Raw genomic sequence first — 13,903 nt, forward strand, 5'->3', positions numbered from 1 at the left:
ATGAGTCTACGAACACAGGATCTCAGCAAGTTCAATACATCCTGCCTTCTGGTCTTCGTACTCTATTATATTGAGAAGGGAGACTTTAGTTAATAAGCTTTAGTCTTGTATATGGAAATATGAATTGGAAGCAAAATTAAGTAATTTGGTCCCCCAAGCCTGCTCCATTCAATAAATTCACAGGCGGTCTATGTTTTGAATATCACAGTTCGAGCTATCTCCGGTAATATTTGATTTCCCTAAACAAGAATTTATCCACCTCTGCTTTAAAATTATTCAATAATCTGTCTCAAACACTTTCTGACGTGGAGAGTTCCAGAGTTGTATAACCCTCTGAGAAATACTTTGTCCTACAGAGGTGATTCTTCATTCTAAAACAGGGCTTCCTTGTGGGTCTAGGCCCAAAATGTCAGCTTTCCTGCTCCTCTGATGCTGCTTGGCCTGGTGCTTTCATCCAGCTCTACACCTTGTTATCTCCCTTGTTCTGGACTGACCCACTAGAGGAAACATCTGTTCCACATCTACCTCATTAAGACCATTCAGGATCTTACATGCTTCAATCAAGTCACCCCTCATTTCTAAATCCCAATGGAAATAAGCCCAGCGTGTCTAGCTTTTCCTCAGACAGTGCAGTCATTCCAAGGATCATTCTAGTAAACCTCCACCGAACCACTTCCAATGCATTCAAGTCCTTCCTTAAATAAGGAACCCCAAAGCGAGCACAGTATGAGACACACGATCTAACCAATGCCCTCTATCACTGAAGGACAACGTTTACTTTTATATTCAGGTCTTCTCAAAGGATAGAATTTTGTAAATCTTGAGTAAATGCCAGACTTGTAAGCTAACATTGTAATTGCAGCACTGGAACAACTAGATCTCTCTGCTCCTTAGAATTTTGCATTTATTCTCCATTCAAGTAAACAGTCTTCCAATTTCACATTTTCCCACACTACACTTTATCTGCCAGACATTTTGCCGAGTCAATCTATATGCACCTCTAGTCTCATGTCATCCTCATAGCGTGCTTTACTAGTTACCTTCATGTCATCTTCAAATTTAGCAGTGAGACTTCACTCCCCTCATTAAGCTATTGATATAAATTGTAAAGCCTCCAGGACACACCCCAATAAGTTGCCTTTATCGCATCCTGTCAAATCAGACAAACAAAAACAAAAACAACATTTATGTGTACTAACCAGCCAGGCAAAGAATCTTCTGTCCATGCTACTGTTACACCCTCACATCAGGTATTTCTACTTTGCAAACAAACTTTCATGCGGCATTTTCTCAAATGCCTTCTGCAAGTTCAAGAACAATGTGTCAATGAACTCTTCTTTACCCACAGTTACTATTTCAAAGAACTTCAATTATTTTTTTCCTCAAAACATGCTGACTCTTCCTGATTACCCTGAGGGATTTTTTTCCTCCCCAAATGCCCAGTTACAGCTTCCCTAAATAATTGATTCTAATATGATCCCCAAAACAAGATGTCAAGCTAACTGGTAAGAGATGAGAAATGATGGGAACTGCAGATGCCGGAGAATCCAAGATAACGAAGGGTGAGCTGGATGAACACAGCAGGCCAAGCAGCATCTTAGGAGCACAAACGCTCGTTCTTGAAGGACCGCAACATCCCCCCGCAGTGGTCCAGAACACCCTCAACCGTGTCTCCCGCACTTCCTGCGCCTCATCCCTCACACCCCGCCCCCGCAATAACCAAAGGAGAATCCCCCTCGTCCTCACATACCACCCCACCAACCTCCGGATACAACGCATCATCCTCCGACACTTCCGCCATCTACAATCTGACCCCACCACTAAAGACATTTTTCCAACCCCATCCTCGTCCGTCTTCTGGAGAGACCACTCTCAGTAACTCCCTTGTCCGCTCCACACTCCCCTCCAACCCCACACCCGGCACCTTCCCCTGCAACCACAGGAAGCGCTACACTTGCCCCCACACCACCTCCCTCACCCCCATCCCAAGCCCCAAGATGACTTTCCAAATCAAGCAGATGTTCACCTGCACATCCGCCCATGTGATATACTGCATCTGCTGTACCCAGTGTGGCTTCCTCTACATTGGGGAAACCAAGCGGAGGCTTGGGGACCACTTTGCAGAACACCTATGCTCGGTTCGCAATAAACAACTGCACCTCTCATTCGCGAACCATTTCAACTCCCCCTCCCATTCCTTAGACGACATGTCCATTCTGGGCCTCCTGCAATGCCATAATGATGCCACCGGTAGGTTGCAGGAACAGCAACTTATATTCCGCTTGGGAGCCCTGCAGCCCAATGGTATCAATGTGGACTTCATAAGCTTCGAAATCTCCCCTCCCCCCACTGCATCCCAAAACCAGCCCAACTCGTCCCCGCCTCCCTAACCTGTCATCCCTCCCACCTAAAGCCGCACCCCCATTTCCTACCTACTAACCTCATCCCACCCCCTTGTCCTGTCCGTCCTCCCCGGACTGACCTATCCCCTCCCATACTCTCCTCTCCACTATCCATCTTCAGTCTGGCTTCCCATCTCTCCCTATTTATTTCAGAATCCTCTCCCCATCCCCCTTTTCTGATGAAGAGTCTAGGCCCGAAACATTAGCTTTTGTGCTCCTAAGATGCTGCTTGGCCTGCTGTGTTCATCCAGCCCCACACTTTGTCAAGTTAACTGGTGTATGGTTTCTGGTTTACTGCCTCTTTTCCTTATTGAATAAAGGGATTCTACTTCCCATTTTCTAGCTGATAGAAATTTTCCAGAATCTAGTGACTTTTGAAAAATTGACACCACTGTGTCTGCTCTTCAGTAGCCACCTCTTTTGAGTTATTAGGAAGAAGTGCACCCAGACCTTGTCAGCCTACAGCAACAACAGTTTGCTCAGTATCACTTTTCTCATGATTATAATTTCAAAAAGTCCCTCCCTTCAACCTCCTCTTTTACAGCTGTTACTGGGTTTTTAAATATCCTCTACAGTGAAGACAAGCAGCACATATTTCTTTATTTCATTCACCATTATTTTCCACTATTCTACTCTCTAGCAGATCCAGTTACTAGTGGTGTACCACAAGGGTCAGTGTTGGGTCCACTGCTGTTTGCTATTTTTATAAACGACCTGGATGAAGGCATAGAAGGATGGGTTAGTAAATTTGCAGACAACACTAAGGTCAGTGGAGTTGTGGATACTGACGAAGGATGCTGTAGGTTGCAGAGAGACACAGATAGTTGGCAAATGGAGTTTAATGCGGACAAGTGTGAGGTGATGCACTTTGGTAGGAGTAACCGGAATCCAAAGTACTGGGCTATTGGTAAGATTCTTAGCAGTGAAGATGAGCAGAGAGATCTCGGTGTCCATGTACAAAGACCCTTGAAAGTTACCACCCAGGTTGACAGGGCTGTTAAGAAGGCATACAGTGTTTTAGCTTTTATTAATAACAGGATCGAGTTCCAGAACCAAAAGTTTATGCTGCAGCTGTACAAAACTCTGGTGCGGCCGCACTTGGAGTATTGTGTACAGTTCTGGTCACCGCATTATAAGAAGGATGTGGAAGCTTTGGAAAGGGTGCAGAGGAGATTTACTAGGATGTTGCCTGGTATGGAGGGAAGGTCTTACGAGGAAAGGCTGAGGGACTTGAGGCTGTTTTCATTAGAGAGAAGAAGGTTGAGAGGTGACTTAATTGAAACATAAAATAATCAGAGGGTTAGATAGGGTGGATAGGGAGAGCCTTTTTCCTAGGATGGTGATGGCAAGCACAAGGGGGCATAGCTTTAAATTGAGGGGTGAAAGATATAGGACAGATGTCAGAGGTAGTTCCTTTACTCAGAGAGTAGTAAGGGAATGAACGCTTTGCCTGCAACGGTAGTAGATTCACCAACTTTAGGTACATTTAAGTCGTCCTTGGATAAGCATATCGACGTACGTGGAATAGTGTAGGTTAGATGGGCTTGAGATCGGTATGACAGGTCGGCACAACATCGAGGGCCGAAGGGCCTGTACTGTGCTGTAATGTTCTATGTTCAGATTCACTTGACATTTTTCTTTACATACCTGCAGAAACTCTTGCTATCTGTTTTCACGTTTCTAGTTAGCATCCTCTCACATGCTCTTTCTTCCTTGTGATTTAACCCTTTAGTCATTTTATTTTCCATACATTGTGACAAACCATCTGATCCATCACTCATCTTTATAGAATTAAGCTTTCTCCCCTTAAAATTAGATGCTTTCCCCAACTTCTTTAGTTAACCATTGATGGCTGTTCCTCCCTCCAGAACTTTACTGTAGGAATGTATCTAATCTTGATTGCTCTGTAATATCCCCTAAACACCTGCTACTATTTTTTCCATTGATCCATCTCTTAGCCCTGTATCCAAATTCACTTCAGTTAGCTCAGCTCCCAAGTCCATATAGTTGTCTCGATTCAAGTTTAAAATATTGATCTTCGGCACACGATTTTTTTAAAGACTAGACTACATTAAATTCATATCGTGGTCGCTGCTGTCCAGAAATGCCTTTACACTGAAGTCGTTAATTAATCCTGTTTCATTAAACATCTGCAATATTAACAATCTGCTCTGATTGGTTCAAGAATGTGACTCTCTAAGGACCTACCTTAAAAGCATTATAAATTCCTCATCCAGGCTACGATGGCCAAGCTTTCTGTTTTCCAGTGTATACACAGATTAAAATCATCCATGATTATTGCCACCCCCTTATCACAAATACCCAATATGACCTCCTGTATACTTTGCCCTGCATATTGGTAACTGTTGGGCAGGGCGGGGGTGCTTGTAGACCTCTACCACTAGCGATTAATTTCCACAATTATTCCCTATCACCCAAAACCAATTCTATACCCTGACCTTCTGAACCATGGTCTTAAAAACTGTTACACACATACCAGACCCAACTGACAGAGCTTTTTAGTGGAGGTGAAAGGATTTGGTTGTTTCTCCTGGCTTACTTGGTTTCCACTGGGAGAAGAGCCAATAAACAGAGGGGCATGGACGTAAGATAATGGGCAAAACAGACCAGAGGGGAGATGAGGAAACTTTTTAAAAACTTTCTAGAAGGAGTTTTATAGTTAAAAAAGTGAAGGAAATATGCAAAGGAGAGATAGTTTTCCACACAGAGCTTGTGGCAGAGGCCTGTCCTCGTGTTTGCTCAGCAGCTCTGGAGAGAGATTTTCTTCGTTTATCCAGAGATTTGAAAAGTCATGGATACAGGACTCCAGGAGGAAGCTTTTTGTCAGGTGATGGGAATTTCAGCTAAGTGCTTGATTTTCTTTTAAATGTTTTAATCGTTAAAAATTTTTTTTGTTAGATTAAAATCTGTAAGGAAGGGTAGTTTTTAAATATAGAAGTTGCTTTTAAGAGCATCGTTTTAGGCTTAATGCCACTGACAATATTCAAGCTACAAGATGTGATGGTTAGTAGATTTAGAGAGGTGGTTATAGAGCAGGATCAGACAGAGATGGGCAACTGTCACAAAAGGTAAGAAACTAATTCTAAAGTCTCCTATGGATATTCCCCTCTCAAGCAATATTTAGTTTCAGATACTGGGGTTGAAGGGTTAGTCTCTTCAAAGGTTGTCAAGCTGGGGCACTAGGAATGAATTTTATGTTGAGCAGGGTTTGTTAAGACGTAAAAGAATAATTGTTATGGGGAATCTCCTGAGGGGCACAGACAGGAGTTTCTGTAGCAGTTAGTGTGAATAGCGAGTTTTGAGAAGATTTGTAGCTCAGGTTGAGGTTCTGGATGGGAGTTTGCTCGCTGAGCTGGAAGGTTCGTTTTCAGACATTTCGTCACCATTCTAGGTAACATCAGTGAGCCTCCGACGAAGCGCTGGTGTTATGTCCCGCTTTCTATTTATCTGGTTAGGTTTCCTTGGGTTGGCGATGTCATTTCCTGTGTTGGTGATGTCATTTCCTGTTCTTTTTCTCAGGGGATGGTAGATTGGCTCCAAATCAATGTGTTTGTTGATGGAGTTCCGGTTGGAATGCCATGCTTCTAGGAATTCTCGTGCGTGTCTCTGTTTGGCTTGTCCTAGGATGGATGTGTTGTCCTTCCTCATCTGTATGTAAGGATACGAGTGATAGTGGGTCATGTCAACACATCCATCCTAGGACGAGCCAAACAGAGACACCCACGAGAATTCCTAGAAGCATGGCATTCCAACCAGAACTCCATCAAGCAGCACATTGATTTGGAGCCAATCTACCATCCCCTGAGAAAAAGAACTGGAAGTGATATCACCAAAGCAGGAAATGACATCACCAACCCAAGGAAACCTAACCAGATAAATAGAAAGCGGGACATAACACCAGTGCTTCGTCGGAGGCTCACTGTTGATGTTACCTAGAATGGTGACAAAACATCTGGGGACAAACCTTACAGCTCAGTGAACCAGCTTACATCTCGAACACAATAAAGACCCACTCTCTTGTGGACTGAGAGGACGAGAGTGCTGTCTTGGAGGTGAAAGGAGGACGTCGGGTTGGCTGTGCACCCTTGCGACCAGTGGATCTTAATGCTGGCTTCGGCCTAACGCTGGTTCAGGGGGGCAGCCAACCTGCAATGATGGCTGCGGCAAGTGCTCGTGCCCCAGGTCAGGGGGTCCAGAACACCATCCGTGTTTCTGTAAAGAAGATGGATGAAGGTGCACCTGTGGACCGCACCTTCTTCGTGAAGAGGGTCCTGTTGGACTGTTGTGGGTTTGCTGCTGCGGACATTTACTGCCTGCAGGATTTCCCTGGAGGGGGTTTTTACGATGTGACCTTCCGGAGTGCCAAGCTTTGCGAGCGCTTCCTGGAGGTTTTCAAGGAGAAAGGAGGTGAGGGCCCCCTCTCTGTATTGACCGCTGTCCCACTGTTTGTGACGCCAGCACAGAGGAGCCGTATGGTGACTGTACACATGTACAACCCGCATGTGCCAGCAGTTGATGTCCTGACCTTCCTCGGAAGGTATGTGAAGGTGGAAGGGGACCTAACTGACGTGGTGGACCCCTTTGGCATCTGGACGAGTAAGAGGCAGGTCAAGGTGACGCTGAGGATGGGCACAGACGGGAATGTCGCACACCCACCGTCCAGCTTCGCGATCGGCGGGAGCAGGGGCTACCTGACCTATGCAAGGCAACCTAAAGTCTGCCATGCCTGTGGTAGGTCAGGTCACATGGCGGCCGACTGCAAAGCCACCATCTGCAGGGAGGAGGGACACCTTGCAAAGGATTGCCCACGAGAGAGAAGCTGCAACCTTTGCGGGGAAGCGGGCCACTTCTATAGGGCATGCCCGCGGCGGGGTACCACCTACGCCCAGGTCGCCGGCAGGGGAAATGCGGGGCCAGCCCCCCCGGAGGAGAGGAAGGCACCAGGGCCCAGCAAGGACCCCACTAATGTGCAGGAGGGCCAGGCCGTGCAGGAGGGCCCAGCCCTGCAGGATGGGCCCGAGGCCAGCAAAGCACCCCTGCAGGCTCCGATCCCCCCCCGACAACCCGGAGCCAATGGAGGCGGCGACAGGCGACCCAGGGGAGTGGACTACAGTCCCGAAAGCGAGGAGGAAGGTGCGTCGACGGGCCCAGGAACCGCAACAATCAGGAGGGAAGAGACAGCTACAGGGGGGCTATAAGAGCTCCTCTGACGAGGAGGATTCGGAGAGGGCCCACCCGAAGCAGAAATTAAAGGTCTCGAGGGGGAAGGAAAGCAGCACCCCGCTTCCAGGTGACGGGAGGCGTCCTGAGGCTCACTCCGACACCCAGTCAAGTGCCGCTGGAGCACTGGAGGGCCCCCCGGAACTTCCAGGCGGGAAGGAGGAAACAGCACGTCCCCAGCCTGATCCGGAGCCGGACCCTCCTGCCTCCGCACCCCTGACGGGGGGATGCCACCCGGAAGGCAGCACAGATGGTTTCCTGAGCCCAGAGAGCGTCCAGCAGTTAGCCCAGGCAATGGGCATGAAGGGACAGATGGAGGGGCTGGACCTTGGACTTGGGGAGGGTACTGCGGTCACTGCCCACAATGGGGGTACGAATTGCGAGCATTAATGTGCGCAGCGTCAAGTCAACCGCGAGATGTGTGTCCACGTTGGCCTACCTGACCACCATCAAGGCAGACCTCCTGTTTCTGCAGGAGTGCGGGATACCGCACCTCGGCAGGTACGGGAAACGGTCCGGCGCCTGGACCTGTGGGCCTTCGATCTGGTCGGGGCGTAACGACTGTCGCTCCTCGGGCCTGGCTATTCTGCTGCGGGGGCACAACTTCGCCATCTCTCAAGTTCAGGAGGTGGTGGGGGGGCGCCTCCTAGTGGCTGACATCACCTACAGGAACGCTCCCCTGAGGCTGATCAACGTGTACGCCCCAGTGGTACGAAGTGAGCGGTTGGCCGTCCTGCAGCGGCTTCTACCCCCGCTGGCTACGTCCAGGCCGGTCATCCTAGGCGAAGACTTCAGCTGCATCATTGATGCAGATGGAAGATCCGGCGTGGGGACAGCGGGTGGGGGGATTCAACTGGACGTCACGTCCAGATTCCTGATGGGCACGGTGAAGGACGCCAAGCTGCTCGACGTCTTCAGCACCCCTGCAGACGGAGCGCAGCAGAGGTACACCTGGTCGCGGCCAGACGGGTCTATCCGCTCAAGGATAGACTTCCTGTTTGTGTCACGGACGTTCTCAGTCAGATCCACTGGTGTCGAGCCGGTGTTCTTCTCTGGGTAATTGAGAGGAGTTATCGGGAGTTGGTCACTCCTAAGGCTCAGGACAAGGATAGATGGGTTACAGTTAGGGGGAGGAAAGGGGACAGACAGACAGTGCAGAGATCCCCTGTGGGCATTCCCCTCAGCAATAAGTATACCGTTTTGGATACTGCTGGGGGGGTTGACCTACCAGAGGAAAGCCATAGTAGTCAGTTCTCTGGCACTGAGCCTGACACTGTGGCAAAGAAGGGAAGGGGGCAGAATAGAAAAGTACTCGTGGTAGGGGACTCGATAGTTAGGGGAATCGACAGGAGATTTTGTGGGCAAGATCGGGATTCCCGGAAGGTATGTTGCCTCCCTGGTGCCAGGGTCCGGGACGTCTCCGATCGGGTGTATAAAGTTCTGAAAGGGGAGGGTGAACAGCCAGAAATCGTGTTACATATTGGCACAAATGATATAGCCAGAAATAGGTTTGAGGATATAAAAAGTGATTTCAGGGAGTTAGGATGGAAGCTGCAGAGCAGGACGAACAGAGTAGTGTTCTCTGGTTTACTACCGGTGCCACGAGATAGCGAGGTGAGGAACAGGGAGCGGGCGCAGCTGAACACGTGGCTACGCAGCTGGTGTAGGAGGGAGGGTTTCAGATATGTTGATAATTGGGATGCCTTCTGGGGAAGGTGGGACCTGTACAAGAAGGACGGGTTGCATCTGAACTGGAAGGGGACCAATGTCCTGGGTGGAAGGTTTGCTCGAGTAGTTCGAGAGGGTTTAAACTAGTATGGCAGGGGGGTGGGAACCTGAGCTGTATACCAGAGGTGAGCGTTGATGCAGGTGAGGCAGTAGCAAGAGGTAGACCAGCTAGTGGGAAGGATTTTCCTGGGAAGGAACCAAGGGATCGGTTAAAGTGTGTTTGCTTTAATGCAAGGAGTATCAGGAATAAAAGTGATGAACTTAGAGCATGGATCAGTACCTGGTGCTATGATGTTGTGGCCATAACAGAGACATGGGTTCCTCATGGGCTGGAATGGTTGCTGGATATTCCAGGGTTTAGAACATTTAAAAAGAATAGGGAGGGGGGAAAAAGAGGAGGGGGTGTAGCACTACTAATCAGAGAGGGTATCACAGCTACAGAAGCTTCCATTGTCGAGGAAGATCTGCCTACTGAGTCAGTATGGGTGGAAATTAGGAGCAGCAAGGGAGTAGTCACCTCGTTAGGGGTTTACTACAGGCCCCCCAATAGCAGCAGGGAGATTGTAGAAAGCATAGGTCGACAGATTTTGGAAAAGTGTGGACGCAGTAGGGTTGTTGTAATGGGTGACTTTAACTTTCCTAATATTGATTGGAAGCTCCTTCGAGCAGAAGATTTGAATGGAGCTGTTTTTGTAAGGTGTGTTCAGGAGGGTTTCCTAACGCAGTACGTTGACAGGCCGACGAGGGGAGAGGCCATTCTAGACTTGGTGCTCGGAAACGAGCCGGGGCAGGTATCAGATCTTGTGGTGGGAGAGCATTTTGGTGATAGTGACCATAACACTCTCTCATTCTACATAGCTATGGAGAAGGAGAGGATTAGGCAGAATGGGAGGATATTTAATTGGGGAAGAGGAAACTATGATGCGATTAGACACGAGTTAGGAAACATGGACTGGGAGCAGTTGTTCCATGGTAAGGGAACTATAGACATGTGGAGATTGTTTAAGGAACAGTTGTTGGGAGTGATGAGTAAATATGTCCCTCTGAGACAGGCAAGACGGGGTAAGATAAAGGAACCTTGGATGACGAGAGCGGTGGAGCTTCTAGTGAAAAGGAAGAAGGTAGCTTACATAAGGTGGAGGAAGCTAGGGTCAAGTTCAGCTAGAGAGGATTACATGCAGGCAAGGAAGGAGCTCAAAAATGGTCTGAGGAGAGCCAGGAGGGGGCACGAGAAAGGCTTGGCAGAAGGAATCCGGGAAAACACAAAGGCATTTTACACTTACGTGAGGAATAAGAGAATGGTCAAAGAAAGAGTAGGGCCGATCAGGGATAGCATAGGGAACTTGTGTGTGGAGCCTGAGGAGGTAGGGGAAGCCCTAAATGAGTTTTTTGCTTCTGTCTTTACGAAAGAAACGACCTGTGTAGTGAATGAAACCTTTGAAGAGCAGGTGTGCATGCTGGAATGGATAGAGATAGAGGAAGCTGATGTACTGAAAATTTTGTCAAACATTAAGATTGACAAGTCGCCAGGCCCGGATCAGATTTGTCCTCGGCTGCTTTGGGAAGCGAGAAATGCAATTGCTTCGCCACTTGCGAAGATCTTTGCATCCTCGCTCTCCACTGGAGTCGTACCTGAGGACTGGAGAGAGGCAAATGTAATTCCTCTCTTCAAGAAAGGAAATAGGGAAATCCCCGGCAATTATAGACCGGTAAGTCTCACGTCTGTCGTCTGCAAGGTGTTAGAAAGGATTCTGAGGGATAAGATTTATGACCATCTGGAAGAGCATGGCTTGATCAAATACAGTCAACACGGCTTTGTGAGGGGTAGGTCATGCCTTACAAACCTTATCGAGTTTTTTGAGGATGTGACTAGTAAGGTTGATGAGGGTCAAGCTGTGGATGTGGTGTATATGGACTTCAGTAAGGCATTTGATAAGGTTCCCCATGGAAGGCTCATTCAGAAGGTCAGGAGGAATGGGATACAGGGGAACTTAGCTGCTTGGATACAGAATTGGCTGGCCAACAGAAGACAGCGAGTGGTAGTAGAAGGAAAATATTCTGCCTGGAAGTCAGTGGTGAGTGGGGTTCCACAGGGCTCTGTCCTTGGGCCTCTACTGTTTGTAATTTTTATAAATGACTTGGACGAGGGAATTGAAGGATGGGTCAGCAAGTTTGCAGACGACACAAAGGTCGGAGGTGTCGTTGACAGTGTAGAGGGCTGTTGTAGGCTGCAGCGGGACATTGACAGGATGCAGAGATGGGCTGAGAGGTGGCAGATGGAGTTCAACCTGGATAAATGCGAGGTGATGCATTTTGGAAGGTCGAATTTGAAAGCTGAGTACAGGATTAAGGATAGGATTCTTGGCAGCGTGGAGGAACAGAGGGATCTTGGTGTGCAGATACATAGATCCCTTAAAATGGCCACCCAAGTGGACAGGGTTGTTAAGAAAGCATATGGTGTTTTGGCTTTCATTAACAGGGGGATTGAGTTTAAGAGTCGTGAGATCTTGTTGCAGCTCTATAAAACTTTGGTTAGACCGCACTTGGAATACTGCGTCCAGTTCTGGTCGCCCTATTATAGGAAAGATGTGGATGCTTTGGAGAGGGTTCAGAGGAGGTTTACCAGGATGCTGCCTGGACTGGAGGGCTTATCTTATGAAGAGAGGTTGACTGAGCTCGGTCTCTTTTCATTGGAGAAAAGGAGGAGGAGAGGGGACCTAATTGAGGTATACAAGATAATGAGAGGCATAGATAGAGTCGATAGCCAGAGACTATTTCCCAGGGCAGAAATGGCTAGCACGAGGGGTCATAGTTTTAAGCTGGTTGGTGGAAAGTATAGAGGGGATGTCAGAGGCAGGTTCTTTACGCAGAGAGTTGTGAGAGCATGGAATGCGTTGCCAGCAGCAGTTGTGGAAGCAAGGTCATTGGGGTCATTTAAGAGACTGCTGGACATGCATATGGTCACAGAAATTTGAGGGTGCATCCATGAGGATCAATGGTCGGCACAACATTGTGGGCTGAAGGGCCTGTTCTGTGCTGTACTGTTCTATGTTCTATGTTCTATGACCACTGCCTCCTGTGGGCCGACTGTCACTTACAGGACGACCAGCCGGCCGGCAAGGGGACGTGGAAGCTCAACACGACTCTGTTGACCCCAGAGAACGTCGAGGAGCTTAAGAGGGAGTACACCGGTTGGAGGACCGTGAAACCCCTATTTGAGTCTCCAGGCGACTGGTGGGAGACGGTGAAGGAGAACATCAAGAGGTTCTTTGTCCTCAAGGGTGTTCAGAAGGCAAGAGAGAGGCGGGGAAGGCTGTCGCGACTCCAGAAAAGGGTGCAGAACCTGCTCCTTCTGCAGTTGATGGGGGTCGATGTCACGGAGGACCTCCGCGAGGTGAGGGGCCAGCAAGCCTCGCTCTTCGCCGCGGAGGCCTCCAGGATAATCTTCCGGTCCAGGGTCCGCTCTGTGGAGCAGGACGAGACGTGCTCGCGTTTCTTCTTTCAGAAGGTGCACAAAGAGAGCTCTGTGCTTAGCCGGCTGAAGGAGGACGACGGCTCGGTGACGTCGTCTCGGCCCGACGTTTTGAGGATCAGCAGATCCTTCTATGCCGGACTGTACGACACGAAACCCACGGACAGCACGGCCTCCGAGTCGTTCCTGTCGTCTATCACGGAGGTCTTAGATGACGGCACGAGGGAGTGGCTGGACCGGCCGATATCCCTGGACGAGCTGGCCAGAGCCCTCAAGTCCTTGCAGAGGAATAGGACTCCCGGAAGTGATGGCTTACCGGTCGAGCTGTATTCTGCTCTGTGGGGCCTGGTCGGCCAGGACCTGCTGGAGGTGTACGATAGTGCGCTTCGGGCAGGGGAAATGTGCAAGTCCATGAGGAAGGGCATCATCACCCTCATTTACAAGAGGAAGGGGGAGAGGGAAGAAATTAAGAATTGGCGTCCCATTTCACTTTTGAACGTGGACTACAAAATCCTGGCCAAGGTCATAGCCAACCGGGTCAGGTCTGTCCTGGAGTCGGTGATTCACCCTGACCAAACCTGTGCTGTGCCGGGCAGGAAGATCGCTGAGAGCCTCGCGCTCATCAGGGATACGATCGCCTACGTACAGGACAGGCGGGTGGACACCTGCCTCGTCAGCCTGGACCAGGAGAAGGCCTTCGACAGGGTCTCTCATGCTTACATGAGGGACGTCCTCTCCAAATTGAGGTTCGGGGAGGGCATCTGCAATTGGATCCGGCTGCTCTACGCCAACATCGTTAGCGCAGTCTCGATCAACGGGTGGGAATCAGACAGTTTTCCTGTTAGATCTGGAGTCAGGCAGGGCTGCCCGCTCTCTCCTGCCTTGTTCGTGTGCTGTGTGGAGCCCTTCGCCGCCTCCATCAGGAAGGACGTGAGCCTGAAGGGCGTGACTATCCCAGGCAGCGGAGGCCTTCAGGTCAAGACCTCCCTGTACATGGATGATGTCGCCGTCTTCTGCACCGATCGTCGGTCGGTGAGTAGGCTGTTGGACATCTGCGGCC

The 13,903-nt window shown here is 49.3% G+C and overlaps 1 protein-coding gene across 3 annotated transcripts in view; it reads right to left on the reverse strand.

Annotated features, from left to right (window-relative positions):
- pgap3 (post-GPI attachment to proteins phospholipase 3) overlaps positions 1–13,903 on the reverse strand; it is a 34,229-nt gene that overhangs the window by 3,184 nt on the left and 17,142 nt on the right. The window lies entirely within an intron of this gene.

This window comes from Stegostoma tigrinum, chromosome 31, assembly GCF_030684315.1.
Source record: "Stegostoma tigrinum isolate sSteTig4 chromosome 31, sSteTig4.hap1, whole genome shotgun sequence".
Taxonomy (NCBI): domain Eukaryota; kingdom Metazoa; phylum Chordata; class Chondrichthyes; order Orectolobiformes; family Stegostomatidae; genus Stegostoma; species Stegostoma tigrinum.